The 15,814-nt window shown below is 45.7% G+C and overlaps 1 protein-coding gene across 7 annotated transcripts in view; it reads right to left on the reverse strand.

The window, feature by feature from the left end:
- MGAT5 (alpha-1,6-mannosylglycoprotein 6-beta-N-acetylglucosaminyltransferase) overlaps positions 1-15,814 on the reverse strand; it is a 309,086-nt gene that overhangs the window by 256,443 nt on the left and 36,829 nt on the right. The gene's annotated exons all lie outside the window — the stretch shown is intronic.

Genomic DNA, 15,814 nt, shown 5'->3' on the forward strand with positions numbered 1-15,814 from the left:
TAAAGCAAGGTTTGTGAGGTGCGATAAAGCAAGGTTTGCCTGCACAGATAAAGCACTGCTTTCCTAGCACGGTGTGAGGACTCAGCAAATGTTAGCCGTTATTGGGGGGTCAAATACAGGGTGGGGCAAAAGTAGGCTTACAGTTGTGAGTATGTGAAACACAGAGTTTATTCTTGTACTACTGTTTATTAATTATTGTATTATTTTCCGTACAAACAACTATGAACTTACTTGTGCCCCACCCTGTATGTCAATAAAAAAAAACCTGCATGGTGTAAAAAGCGTAACAAAATTATGGGGGAAAAGGAACCTAGGCAGTGATAGAGAAGCACAGACACAGCATTATGGCTTGGAAGAAAGAAGTCAACACTCAACATTTTTTCCTAAAGTACTCTCCTCAATCTGTTTACCTTCCTCCCTTTCCACCACTAGGCTACACGCCCCGTGCCAGCCATCTACCTTTCTGCTCTCACATCCATTCTCTGCACACCTTGCCCTTTTTGCAAGGTATCAAAGGAAATTTCCCAGACACCCTTGCCAACTGGTTTCCATGGAGGGTTGGCCTGTGGGCAGCACCAGCAGAAGCTGGGAGGGCAGGCACACATAGAAGCCAGGGTCTCTCAACCTCTTTCCATCTGCCCAGGGCCATCCCTTTCATGTGCGCAGCTCTTTCCAGGGGACCCCGCTTCCCATTTCTGATAATATCCCTAACTCCCATCCCTCCTGCAGTCCTAGGGGTGGGACATCTTCCTGTGGCTGCAAATCTCTGGTCACTTTTTAGCATCTCACCTCTTCCATGACCTCCACATTCAATTTTCAGTAGTAGGTTCTTTGTCCAAAATGCCTAGGCCAGTTCTTCTGACTGACATCCTACTAAACACTGGCTCCAGAAGGATGCTACACCTGCAATTCCGCCAAGAATCCTATCACACACACACCTGACACTCCCATAAAGCCCACCTCTCACTTTCTGACTCTCTGGCTTCTCTGAATTGAGAGCCAATAAAGGTGCATCTGGCTTTTTTTAATTCATTGCTGCAGGAAAATAAAAGTGTACTTAAAAAGTTATTAGAGCTACTTCAGCTTTTTACCAAGTTATATTACCTCTGCCACCTTCAATATGGGCTACTGGCTGCCCCTGAACCAATGGTTCCCTCCGCTTAGGTATAATTTCCTTTTCTGAAGACTAAGCTTTACTCTCAGCTCATAAATACCTTGATTTTAAAAAGAAATCCAAATGCGGCCTATGGCACATATCCCATTTACTCTCATAGTCGGCACAGGCCACTCCTGGCTGCTGACAGCGGCCTGAGAAATCGCTGTCCATTAATTCTGAGGCAACTTCCATTCTCTGTTCTTTCCACTGCTTCTTAGCCCAGTGCATAAAAATGGAATGTCTGACTATAATCAGGGGCAGGCAGAAAAAGGAATAAATGAGTCCATTTGGATAAAAGAATGCAACAGTGAACAAGACTCTGATAAGTGAGCCACAGAAGCAGGAAAAGGGAGGCTACGGGGAGCATGCGCTGCCCACTGAACCCCATTCTCCTAGCCCTGGACAAGCAGCTGGACGACACTTCTCAGGGGGATGTGGCCAGGTGATAGAGTTCTAGGCAATGGAACATGAACAGAAAGTGACACTAACTACTGCCAGGCCCGGCCAAAACGTCCTCCCATGCTGGCCCCTCCACCTGTTCCCCTCTTCCAGTGGCCTGGGATGAGCATTACTGCAGGGTGATTCTGGGGGGGCCTATTTAGTCTTGTTCCCTAAAGGACTTTTAAAAGGGGCCACTCCCCCTACTGCCACCACCAGCCCAAAACTATGGACAAGACAAATAACTACACAGACAGACAGACACACACACAGGTCCATTTGTTATAGAAGGTCACTAACGCAGGACACACACCTTTCCAATGAGCTGGTCAGACAGCTGGTCAAGGTGGCCAAGGGGGGGTGTATAAAAGAACCCCCAGCATGCTCCTTCCAGAAGGATCTCTAAAAGGAGACCCACACTGGGGCCAGGGGCTCAGGAATGAGCACCTGCTGTTCCTGGTCCCACATTCCCTGTCGGGGAGGGAAGTGCCATGCTGACCAACCAACATTTTGTAGCGTAAAAACCCAGATTCCAAAAGGTCAGGGTGGCCTTCCCAGCATACAAGGGCAGGCACAGAGCAAGATCCACATCTCCTAGGTCAGTACTGCTGGAAGGGGGGGAAGGGGGACAGGGAGGGACCACAGAGTGGGGCCAACCCACAGTGTTTCTGGTCTGTGAAGAAGTATGTACCAAAATTGAGTCTAAGTGTTCAGGAACATTTTGTAACAATTTGACAGGGTAATTTTATGTTTTTGAATCTAATAATAAAATCAAAGGCTTGTTATTTTGAACATTCTTTTTATTTCATTTTTCTAGTAACTGATTTTTACTGTACCAGACCACGAAGGCTTAGAATTTTTAAGAACTGTTGTCTCTCCAGGCACCCCGAGTCCCCAAACTCTTCCACCAAATTCCCAAGGCTGCTGTACCCCCTTCCCCAATCCCTCCTGCCTCACCCTCACTGGGGTTCTCTTCATCCCTCCTGACTCAGCAGCTCCCTCTACCCTGCCTTTCAAGGTGGCATCTCTCATTAAATGGGTGGTGACAAACTCTCCGAGGGCCCCTCGGAGGGCGAACTGCGGGCACTGATTCCTGCAGGGCCTCTTGGAGGGTGAGTCGCGGGCACTGATTCCTATAAGCCATCCTGAAGTTCAGACCGAAACGAAGAGTTAAGTGAATGATCAGCATCCATCCACACAGCTACAATAACATGGACCAAAGAAGTGACTAGACACCTGTCAACGGGCCTTACCTACTTTAATTCACCGTAGGGAGACCCCGGCCTGCCCGACAGACGCTGTCCATCCATCATTCTAAACCTGGAAGGCACCCTGAGATGGCCTTCACCCCCCTCCTCCAGGGAGATGGACACGCAGGGAGAAAGCCCACACTGGCCTGGGAGGAACGAGAGGTTGTTTAGAAAGTGAGTCCTGCGTGCGGCCTCAAGTACCATGAGGAGCTGCGGGGAGGGAGCGGGATGCGGAGACGGCATCAGCTCTGCCGGGCAGGACCGACTGAATTGCCCACTACCGGGGAGGCCTGAACCAGCTGGAGAAAGGGACAGACACACAATGCCTCCTTGACACTGAATGCGGAGAAAAGCAGATGGCAGTGAGGGCAATGACACAACAGAACGAGCAGAGAGCGCAGGAGGCAGGGCCGACCCAGGGCCGCCAACCCTCCTCAGAGCGCGGGTGAGCTGGGGCCTGGTGCAGGTCTGGGTTCCAAAGAGACCTCATTTGTTAGAATTCCCGGGGACAAAAGGACAGCGACTTTAACATGAGCCCTCATCAGCATCTTTCCCAATTGGTAAGATGGTGTCATTAGTGAGATGAGAAAGGCAGGGAATCTGGGGGGAATTACATGGGTGTTCGTTCTAGGAAGTCTCCGTGCTTGCCTGGATATTGCTTGCCTGGATATTTGAAATATTTAAAAATTTTTAAATATTGTTTTCAAGTAAAGCCAGAGAACAGATGCAAGGTGCTGTTTTGAAACCTCCTGCCAGGAATCGGGAATTCTGATTAGATCCAGTCAACACCGGGCAGGCCTGTGAAGACAGCTGCTCCCTGCTTCACGTCTGGCCTGGTGACAGGACAAGGGGCTGCGCACAGCCCTGACCTCTGCCCTTGCGGCCCCACCTTTCACCCCTCCCCCCAGCTAGGGGGAGTGGGGTTTCCTCCACGTGCCCCTCTATGAACAGTGGGCAGCGGCTCTCCGGAGCGCAGCCGTAGGGATGCCAGGGCACTCCACGGGCTCTGAGAAAGAGGGCTCAGGTGGAGAGCCAGCGAGCGCCACAGGCAAAGGGCCAGGAAGGTGACAAGCATTCCTCAGCTGACCGTCTTCCCAAGTCTGTGGCCGCCATCGAGCCGGCTAGAGAGCCCGTTCCCGCCCCCTCCTGCCAGGAAGGCTGTGCTGGGCCGAGCTGCGCCGCACGCAGGCGACACCGGGCCCTCGCACTGTGTGAGCCGCGACTGACGTCCCAGGGCCACAGGAAGCAATCTGAGCTCAGCCAGGGAAGGTGTTTCATTTTAATCACTCCAAGGCCTGCTGCCTACATCCCCGATTCTGTTATGCCTCTTCCAAGATCACTCATCTCTGACGCCAACAGGAAAATGTCCTTAACTTTAAATCCTATTATCTAGATTTGTTGATCAATATATTTCAATGTTAGCACCACCAGGATAAAAAACAGTCATGTACCGCACAACGTTTTAGTCAACGACAGAACATATATGGTGGTCCCATAAGATTACAATGGAGCTGAAAACTTCCTATCGCCTAGCGACACTCCAGCTATCATAACGTCACAGCACAAAGTATTATACTCACGTGCGGTGATGCCAATGTAACCAAACCCACGGAGCTGCCAGCTGTATAAAAGTACAGCACAGTTATGTACAGTACATAATACCTGACAGTGACAAACTGGGGTATGTATTTACTATACTTTGCATTGTTTAGACTGTCCTCTTTCCACTTATAAAACAGTTGGCTATATTTACCCAGTGTCTCGAGTGTATCGTTTTCTCTTGTGCTTGATTTAGTCTCTTAGTGTTCCGTACAGTAACGTGCTGTGTGCACTTGCAGCCCAGGAGCAACAGGCTATACCACACAGGCCAGACCACCCCGACTTCTGCAGTGCACGCCTCGGTGTTCACACAATGACAAAACTGCCTCACAAAGCATTTCTCAGAATGTATCCGTGTTGTTATGTGACACATGACTGTAAAATGAAATGAACTTTTTCTACCGACATCTTTTCTTCTTTACATTCATTCGTTTAGTTCATCGCGCTGCATGTGCCAGACTCTGCGCTAGCCAGCTAGCCACTGATGGTAGGAAGAGCAATAGGCCAGTCCGAGCCCTCGGGAAATCTACAGTCCGGACAGAACAACACTAAGTAAAAGGTATTCCACTTCCATTCTGCCCCTTCTCCACTTCCTTTGGCAGTATATGTTCACATGATCTATTGGGGTGGCTTTGGTTTTAATTTCATTTTTACCATGAACGCTGCATCTTTCTCTTCCAGGCATGTGTCAGGAGTGAAGCTTCGAAACTGGTTCTTTCAGAAATTAAGGCATAAAAGACTAGGTACAGGATCTACCAGCCCATTTGAGAAACATTTTCTGACATCAGCTTCCCAGTAATATCTTCTCTCCCTACAGGCTCTATGGCAGCCAGAATTAAAGGGTCACTTGTTCTTAGAAGCCAATAATCTTCCTGATCTAAACTGACTCATATGGTTCCACACAAAGCCAGGACAGCTTCTTCCTACCTAAATCAGAAAGAGGTGATTTTACAATATGGGAGAATGGAGAGGGGCCTCTCTACCTTCTGGAAAACCCAAGTATCTCCAATCTCCAGAGAGTTGCCAAAGTGTGTAGAGGCCATGTGCTTTATATTCGGAAGGCTATTTAAAGAATTAGAGGAAACGCACAATCATCTGTGATACGGCTTTCAAGTTATAAACGTCAATGACAGCCAAGTCTGCTGTGTTGGGAGCTCTTCCAACAACAGGTTGACAACAACCCAATTTGATCCGTCTGGAGGAGGCTGACAGACAGCTGCTCTTTCAGTAGTTATTCCTAAAGGAGCCAAGAGGCCTTTCCAAAGGCAGCTAGGTATGGCGTGCTGAGGGGGGAAGGTGACACCATATTTGGTGGCAGGCAGACAGAGTCCAGGAGTGCCTCATGATGCCAACACGTCTGCCTGCTCTGTGAGGGCTGTCAGCCACACACAGTGCAGAGCTGAGAGCGGGAGGGAGGTGCAGACACTGACATAAAAACACACACCACAGCTCAGGAAAGGCAGAAAGATGCTCTACCTCCCACAGCATAAACCATAGCAGCTAAGTATCAGGGACCAGAGGCCCAGCTCTGAGTCCCCAGGATGCCAGCCTGCTACACCCAGCTGCCATGCCTGACAACTCTTGGAGAGAGTTGTCAGCAAACAGTCCCTATCTGCCACCACTAATTTCAGAACAGACCCTTGAAGATAGACTATTCGGTTGGCCAATCCCTGAAATGAAGCCCCATTTCTATTAAGTGATGTGTGTGGTGTATGCATATGCAGAAGGGCAGAGGTGGCGGGATGGATTAAATATGCTTGTTGCATCTCACACAAAATTTCCACCTCTTTAGAGATTAGAAATCCCTTTGAGGTTCAGAAGAAGATACTCCCTGTTTCTCTGGTTTCTCCCAGCAGGGCAAACTCTCAAGGTGACAGCTAGAGAGAAGCCGCTGATAAAAGTCATGTGGTCACATGATTTTCCAGCTCTGACATTAAGGCTTTTATTCACATCAGACATTCGTCTGCTTATGAGTTGCTGGCGAGTTTTTAATCCTGTGATGTTGTTAGAGACAAAGTTTGTTCAAGGCCCACACACATAAAAGAAACAAGAATTAGGATTGTTTAACGTTTCATTCTGTTGACCCCATAACCTTGACACCCAAATCCTATCAGCCTGTGAAATCCAAATATCCTGCTCCCAAGCTGAATGTCTGATTTACCAAGATAACACTCAAGGGTAGCCTGAACTGTGGTTTCAAGCTCTGACTATTCAGACAGGTAAATAAGGAAGTATTTAGCAAGTTGCTTCCTCCATAAAGTATGTTCTTAACTGGGGACTTTAAGAAATTGTGGTCCTTGAGCAATAGTTCCTTGATTTAGACACAGCTCAGCTCAGAAGCTGTGCAATCTTTATGAGTTACACTCCAGTCACTGCCTTTTCTTAGGTTCACATCATGATCCTCTGTGTCAGGTCTTGGTTAGGTCAGCCCTTCCATGTAAGAGTGACTAGCCCTAATCAAGATCAATAAATCTGTGTTTGATAACAATTGAGTAAAGTAAAAAAAGGGCCTTCTGCTCCAGTCACTTTACTAATTCTAGACAGATGCAATACCCTTACCAAATCATCCCAAAAGATCAAGTCCACCAGGCTTTCACCAGATAGCTAGAGATGTCCCATCAGGACTGGGATGCACTGGTGGACTACAGCGTCTGTGTTTTGATAGTTCCAAACACTAACACCTGACTCAGCTACTTGGTTGTCTCCCTCCCAAGGTCAAATATCCTGGATCTGTGCTTAGCCTGGTAAATATTTGCTTTCTACAGTGCTTATATGGCCCAATATATCCTCCACCAATGTCCACTTTAGAACAGTGACCATTCCGGAAATCACAAGGGCAAAGACAATTTTAAGTCTCTCCTCTTTAAGGACATGATTTGCTGCAACAAGACAGGCTGACAGAGATTCTATGAACTTTGCTTCTTCCATTTTAGAACCCAAGTGCCTTTTAAGATAGTCTCCCCAAAAAAGGATACCTAAAAATAGCTAGGTGAGCACTCCTATCACTTCAACTCCAGAGGCATTTGTCTAAAAAAATTGTATCATCTCACTTGCTAGGATCCAAATCCATCCATTATTGGTTCAGCAGGAGTGAGGCTGCATTTGGCAAAGGCAGAGCCTCTGCACAGAACTGCTCTTTGTTCCAAGTCTCAGGAGGCATTAAACCAAAGCTTTTACCAATCCTAATGCTTTCCAACTCGACTACATTCATATATACACAGTCCCAAGTATATGTACACACACAATTTTAACAACGAATAGCTCTATTACAAAAAAACAAAGGCATCTGCCATGAGATAAAGCCAATGGAATTACATGCCTGTTCGCTCAAATCTAACAGATTACTTACAGCCACTTCCCCTTGAAGAGTAAAACCCCAAAAGAAACGAAATGCCATTTTACAAATATATCTACTATGTGCTTCTGTACAGCTATTTCCCTCTAGAAACACCTTTAAGAAAGAAAGGGGGAAAACATGTCCTTTAACAGATACATGCAGTGTGTTTCTGATAGCTGTGGAATCTATCAGCATAGAATTATAAAACTGAAAGAGCTCGGGAGGGAGGGAGGGAGGGAGGGAGGGAGGGAGGGAGGGGGGGAGGGAAAAAAAAAATAAGACCATGTTGCACAGACCCACCTGCAAGCTGGCTGCCCACAGGTCTTCCAAGATTAACCAACTGGTCTACCTTCTACTTATGAACCTCACGTAAGAACAGGTACCAGTTTCTGCTGGAAGACGTCTGAGAGTTTGTTATTTTTAATCCAACCAAGCCAATTCCCTCTTTATATGGTCTGTAGGATATAACTACCCTTCACAGCATTAACATTTTTGTCTGTGTCAACAATCTCTGAGCAATACCAGAGGGTGGTAAATTAGGGTGACTTGGGAGAGCAGTCATCCCAAATGTGCCATCTCCATGAAACAGTCTGGCCTCACTAAGTGCTCACTAACGAGGGATGGAAGGCTGGGAGGAGCTGACTCAGTGCCACTGAGCGTGTGGCCACCTTTCTGTACCAGCTTCTGTTTGCGATAGCTATGAGGTGGGGACTGGTTCTGAAACTAGATTATCATGATACAGAAAAAGCTGCCAACTTCAATAAGTCCAAGTCATCAAGATGTGTTTTGAGGAAACAGAAACAGACTCATAGATACAGAGAACAGACTGATGGTGGCCAGAGGGAGGTGGGAGGGTTGGGGGACTGGGTGAAAAGGTGAAGGGATTGAGAAGTATAGATTGGTAGTTACAAAATAGTAACAGTGATATAAAGCACAGCATAAGGAATATAGCCAATAATATTCTAATAACTCTGTATGGTGCCCACTGAGTACTGGAAATATCGGGGGGAACACTTTGTAAAGTATAGGATTGGCTAACCACTATGCTATTCACCTGAAACTAATACAAAACAATACTGAATGCGAACTGTAATTTAAATTTTTTTAATAAAAAAAAATAAAAACCTATGAAAAAGAAATGTATAAAAAAATATTTTGAGAAAACAATCCTAAGTATCTTGGCCAACATTAAAAACACCTCATTCACGTGAAGTGGTATAGGCTGATAAGCTGAATACCCATGCGCCTCAGACCTAAGTAATACCAACTTATTTTCAGTGCTTTTACTCCTTTCTGTATGTTTTCATAAACGTCTCATTTGGAACTTTACATGGCAATTTTCCTTGAGGACTGGGATCAAGTGCAAGGGCAGTGGGTGACATGAATCACACCAATAGTAACAATGTAAGATTCAAAAACTGTTCATGATGTGCCAAAAGAGAAAGTTCATTACCCTTTACCTCCCCCGGTGCTTTCAAATCTGGATTTGTTTTTCTTTAATAATACACTAATTAAGAACTCAATCTTGATTTTACCTTAAGAGTCAGACAACCTACTCCCTGAGTCATAGGAAAACTACTGTATTACCCTTGGCTGTATACAACAGCAAAATTCACGGTCGTCAAGAAGCCAAAAGGCCATCACGTCTATCCTCAGCAAAGCTTTAATGTCCAACTAATCTTACATACCATTTCCTGCGGTGCCAAGGATATAGAATTGATAAAGTTTATAGCCATCTCTAGCGGTGTCTGTAGATAAAGAAAATGTTGAAGGAAATCCTTTCTTCTTCCTAATTTTCAAAATCACATTGCTCTACCACTTTCATCAAGATTTCACCAAGAAGTACCTTTTCTGGGGATCGGTACACTCCTTCAACCTCTTCTTGGGCGTATGTTTTGATTTTCCTCCCTTCCTTAATTACACCAAAACTGTGAAAGCATCTGCAAATAGAGGTCATGGGAATGCAATTCAATCTAGGAAAAAAACAGGCAGCAACCACAAGGGACAGATAGTGAAAGAGGGGCGAAGAAAAACTGGAATCCCATTTTCAACCAACATTTTCCTCTTTCATTTTATATTTTGGATAAAAGATATTGCAAATGGCCCATAAAATAGCCTAACAATCAGCTCTGCACTCTAGGGTGGCATTCTATTAGAAACCTGCATCTGACTTTCTTGCCTCTACCCCAACCCTCTTTCAAAGCACCTCTAAAAGTGGGCGATGATAAAGCGAGCATGCTCAAGGACCACCCTGCAGCGTCTACTCTGGTGGCCAATTCTCCATCCCTGGGTCTCACCCCTCGCCACGCCCTCAAGCACTGCCATCTGTTGGGCTGATCCCTTTTCATTTACACCGAGGCTTTCACCCTCTTATTCCTTACGGACGATGTCTCTCCAAATAGAGAATCTCAGAATCTTGATGCAAAAACAACCATGAACGTGGAGGCTTGCCCTCGCTCCTTCTTTCCCACCGCCTAACAAGCAAAGGGCTCACTGAGAACACCAACACTGTCCCGCATTTATTCACGTGAGAATATAGCTGAAGGGAGTCTCTGCTTCCACCTAAAATATCTTCATGTCTAGAGAAAACATTTCAAATGATAAGGTCACCTAGGGGTATACACTAGAAACAAATCATGGCCACATTCATAAGCTGCGTCATTCAACCTTCCTTATCGAACATCAGCTGCTCAGGCAGGAAAGACCCCTTCTTACAGCACTGGCCTCATTGGGCTTGCATCTCAGTCAGGCAGAGCATCCGAATTTACCAGGCAGTGAAATTCTGCCCGGTCACAGAGGCCTGGAGTGGTCCCTGACACAGAACTTACGCAATCTTAACCTTTGAGAAACAAATACATTGGTTTCATCACACTTCAAACTTTCCAGCATCTTTCCATTTCAGTGGGGCCTCTCAACAAGCCTCCGCCGAGAGCTTCCCAAAATATATAATCCAATCTAAATCTGTCCCATACAACGCACGCTGCCTGGACTCAGGCACGGGGGTCCAACCCTCACCAACCATGAGGGCAGCCGAGTGCCTCTCCAAATCTCTGTCTTCTCACGTCTGAATCAGAAGTCACCACAGTGTCGGTCAGGAATGATGGCATTTGTCCTCTGTGTGGTTCCAATACAACAGAACCAAAGAGGCCAGCTGCCACATCAGAGGGGCAGCGAGCCCTCTACAAACGCTGGTGCTTATTATTGGGATTGCTGTTGCTATAAAAGAATAATAAATTAACAGGATAGTAAAAGGGCAGTTCTAGAACCAGTCTGAAGCCCAGAGCCACAGCCACCGGGGGTGCCCAACGTCCTATATTTTCATTTTACTGACAGCAGTTTTGTCAGGCAGGTGTGACGATGACAACGATCTAGTGCCTAGGGACCAAAAATGCCCTTAGTTAAAATGATGGTTCCCAGGTAAAGTGTTTGATTTACAAATGAAAAAAAAATATTGAAACCTGTGACTTCCAAATTCATCACAAGCTTGGATGAGAGATAATACTTGTAGCCACCAAAGTTCATCCAAGATTTTACCAAGATGGCAGAGGGCCAGGAGTACTGGGAAACCAGTTTCCAGGTTTGCAGCTGCTTTTAATGTTCACTTACAATGTCACAAACGGCAAATCCCTGTTACAAAACTTGCATACCACCCCAAACAAAACTTGGCGTTTCCATCAAAATTATCTCAACAGGCACTAGGGAATTAACCTTCAAATTCTGTTTCTGGAACCCTCCCCAAGTTACACCTGGTCTGCCCTTAGCCTAATGGTTCCCATCATGCAGAGCCTGAACCGGCAACATGAACATCTTCTGGGAAGTCGTGATACAAAATCTCAGACCCCAATACAACTACCGAATCAGGAACTCTGAGCCAGCCAGCAACCTGAACGAGCCCTCCAGGAGATTCGAGGCACGCTCAAGGCTCAGGTTCAAGAACCACCGTCAACAGGCTATTAACATGTGGGCTAGGACATCACTTCAGACAGTTCTTTCCCTTAAAATACTACCTGGCATTTTTCTGTTCCTTAAAAGCCTGCTATAGGATGATGTCAACTGTTCCTTTCTATTTTTAAATGCTCATGATGAGGCCGAGGATGATTCATTCAGTGCCTTATGTGATCACTTAAGTAATAAGGCTCCTTCTCTCCTGCCCCTAATGGAAGGTGACTGCTGCCTGTTATTTCTGATGTAATTACAAGAACAATCCAGTAACAAAAGTTTGTCCTTTATCAACCTCAGCAAACACTGTAATAGGCTTGTAATTACAGCACTCTATTCTTTTCCATAATATGTTCATAATAATGTATCCTTTGAAATTGATTGTATCACATGTCATAACAAGGAAACAGGGAACCCGGGATCAAACTCAGTTTATTGTAAACAGAGATCAAAACTCCAAGTGTTTGGGCAAACCTTTATCAATGGACAGAAAACAAGTATGCATTAATCATTTGGCTTTATCTCATTTATCTCAGTGAAATATGGAAAAAAAATTCTTCTAATGCTTACTATGTGTCCTAAGGTAACCTCGCATTACTGGTCTTATCACCAGACATCAGCTATCACCTAACTAATTATCAAAGTGTTAAGATGCATTTCCTAAATAATAAATAACCCTTTTCTATACCGTTAATTGGTTGAAGTGTGTATTAATTCAGAGGAGTTAATTTCATACCTGCTGTGAAATCTCCTGATGAATTGTGAATATCAACATATTATTAATTTTCCTTTCCTTTTTGATTAATTTCATACTTAGGCAAGGTGAGAAAGGCGAGATTAATGATGTCTGGAAGACAATGTTCAGTTCTTGTACGATACTAAATCAACCTCAAGTGTTCAAGTAAACAGAACCCAGATAAGGAAATAATAATGGAATCATCTCAAGGAAGTATCCAAGGTGCCATGCAAATAAATGCCCTGAAGCCCAGGCAGTGTTTAGGCTGTAAATTCCAGTTAATACTCCTCTGGGACAGGAGGATGAGAGCTGGAATTCTGAAAACCACAATATGCACAGACACACAGCTGCCCTTACCATGGACTTGGTCTCTTCACGCCCTCGCCTTCTCTCGACTCTCTCTGCAACATCTCAGCACTCCTAGCTCTATATGTGTGATCTAGAAAGAGGTCTCCCTCGTCCGCGGATGTAAGAAAATGGGTATGAACTCGGGTTCATCACGCTGTTTTAGATAGTCAGCGACCTCTGTGTGCATATGCTAACCCTGTTGATAAGAATGCCTCCAGTAATTGAGAACCTGCTATATGCTAAAACACTAGGGGTTCTATATAAGTTATCTAACATAATAGCTCTTTGAGGTAGTGCTATTATTCACATTTTGCAGATAAAGAAACCAAGATTCAGAAAGCTAAATGCCTTGCATGGGGACCCCATCTTCACACAGATCTGTCAGGCTCCCATACCATACTGCTTCCCTAGGAGTGGGAGTAAATGGACCATTTACAGCTGCCTGGACATCATTCCAAACACCTGAGAGCCATGGGCATGCCATCTTCCTCTAAGGACTCCCCTGACTACTCCAGCTCCATCATTTAAATACAATCTCAGCCCTAGTCAGTTTGGCTCAGTGGTTAGAGCATCAGCTCTCGGACTGAAGGGTCCCAGGTTCGATTCGGGCCAAGGGCACATACTTTGGTTGCAGGCTCAACCCCCAGCCCTGGTCAGGGCCTGTGCAGGAGGAAACCAATCAATGTGTCACTCTCACATTGATGTTTCTCTCTTTCCCTCCCTCTCTCTCTCTTTCCCCCTTCCACTCTCTGTGAAGAGCAATGGAAAAAAAATATCCTCAGGTGAGGGTTAAAAGAAAGAAATACAATCTCACAGTTCTATGCTATTAGATTTTCTAATGTCCACTAGAGTACCCTGTGTCTTAAATCTCCCTTCACAAACAAGTCCAGCCAACTAGAACTGACATCCAAGTCCTGGGGACAGCCATCAGTCATCTGTGGCCATTGTCTAGGGCAGTGCTCTCCAGTGATAGCCTCTACTACGTGTGGTTCTTTAATTTAAATTAACTTAAATAAAATAAATTCAGTTCCTCAGACATATTAGCCACATTTCCAGTGCTCAACATGTGGCTAGTGGCTATCGTGTTGGACAGACAGCACAAATACAGGACACCTCCATCGTGGCAGAAAGTTCAACAGGACAGCGCTGGTGCAGAACTACTGAAGATGGCATCTTTTCGTCTAATATCCACCAACAACTGTGCAGGGGGACAGAGCCTCCTCACCTCAGGAATAACTAAAGGCTTCATCAGACTAAGTGTGGCCATACCTATGTATCTACAAGTCGCCTTTTAAGGAATAACATCCCTTGAGAAGTTAGGTCACTTGGTAGACTTATAAATAAAGCAAGCAGACTGACCGCACAGATCAGAAAGCATCAGAAGTGAGTGGCAATAAGAACAATCATCATAAGACCTTCCATCCAGGAACCACCACCCTATGCAACCGTGGGTCAGGAACCACCAGGGGCAACCACACACGTGCACGGCCACCACACGGCCTCCCTGGGGCATGTCCTCACCGAAGCTCTTGGAGAGGTTCATCTTTGCTATTCTCATTTTGGCAAGACAAAATCCCCAAAGTTGGTCTCTCACTTCTAATTATTAAAGACGTCACTGCAAAAAAAACCACCTTCCAAATCACTGTGTTTCCTACCAATCAGTTTCACTTAACTGCTTCACAAGAAGTTGGATAATTAGCAATGAAACAAGTTCTTGGTGACAATGACAGTCTGACAGCAGGCTAAAGATAGCCTCCCGTTCTGTTGGTCTCCTCGGTGACAATTGACCTGGAAGGAGTAACTTAAAAGGTTTCCAGGAATTAAAAACTTGAGAAACTCTTGAGTGTAGCTACTATTTGGGGGATGATCCTGATCCAACAGATGGTTACTACTGGATCAGAACAGCCCCAGGTGGGACAGTGATGAACAGAGAAGGTCAGTGATGTGATAGTCAATTGCTACAACCTGCCAGTGCCCTGAACATGCATTTTATCTCCCTTCAGTTCTTCATCGCTCTCCCCTTCCTCCCTCTCTGCCATCTGTGTACCAGGGACTGAACTCTGTGCCCAAGACACGCCAGCCTTCATTCATGGCTGTCCACACTGGTCTATATAGTGGTGGACTGAAATCTGAATGCCACCTCCACTGCCAACTCCTTTAGGTAATTTTAGAAACCCCTTGATGGTCCCAGACTCAAGCTGGTATATAGGTCAGCCCTGGGCCTCTACCACCACAATGATAAAGCAGTGAACAGGAATTTTGTAAAGCTAGAACAAGATATCAAGGTGGAGAGTTTTCTAATAAACATGCCATCAACTCATCCTTGTGGGGGTGGGGTGAAGATAAACTAACACGTTTCCTCCTTTAGAGCCTATGAATGTCACCTAACCCCGAATAAATGTTCTCTCCTCTCTCTGTGAGCTCCCAACTCAGTTACATGGGTCATTTGTGCCTCTTCCCAGCATTACTCACCTTTGCTTAAGGACCAACTGAATTACTAACCCTAATGAGAGTTCCGACATTAACCACTTCCTGCCCAACAGCTCACAACAACAGCTTTGTAACCTGGGACCTTTCTCCAGCCTCATCACCCGTCCCTCCCAATCCACTCCTGACCACCTGCCCACATAAACCTTGGGAAACAGCTCCCCACCCCACTCCCCGCCAGGCCTTTCTGCTTCAAGAAGGTGGCTTAGGAACCATCTCTAAGATCAACCCTGGCCTGTGAGGCCCTCCAGGGTCGGGAAGGACTGCTTTGCTCAAGCCAACTAGACTATCTTTTAACCCCATTCTCCCCCTTAAGGTTTCTACCTGCCCCCAGTGCAGGCGTACCTTGCTTCACTGCGCTTCACAGGTATTGCATTTTTTTTATGAACTGAGGGCAAGGCCCTCCACCAGCAAAAAGATTACGACTCACTTTAATGCAATACTCACTTTACTGCGGTGGTCTGGAACTGAGCCCACATCTCCAAGGTGTGCCTGTACATCCAACGTACCCTTCCATAACACAA

Source organism: Miniopterus natalensis, chromosome 8 (genome assembly GCF_054644295.1).
Source record: "Miniopterus natalensis isolate mMinNat1 chromosome 8, mMinNat1.hap1, whole genome shotgun sequence".
In the NCBI taxonomy this organism is placed as follows: Eukaryota; Metazoa; Chordata; class Mammalia; order Chiroptera; family Miniopteridae; genus Miniopterus; species Miniopterus natalensis.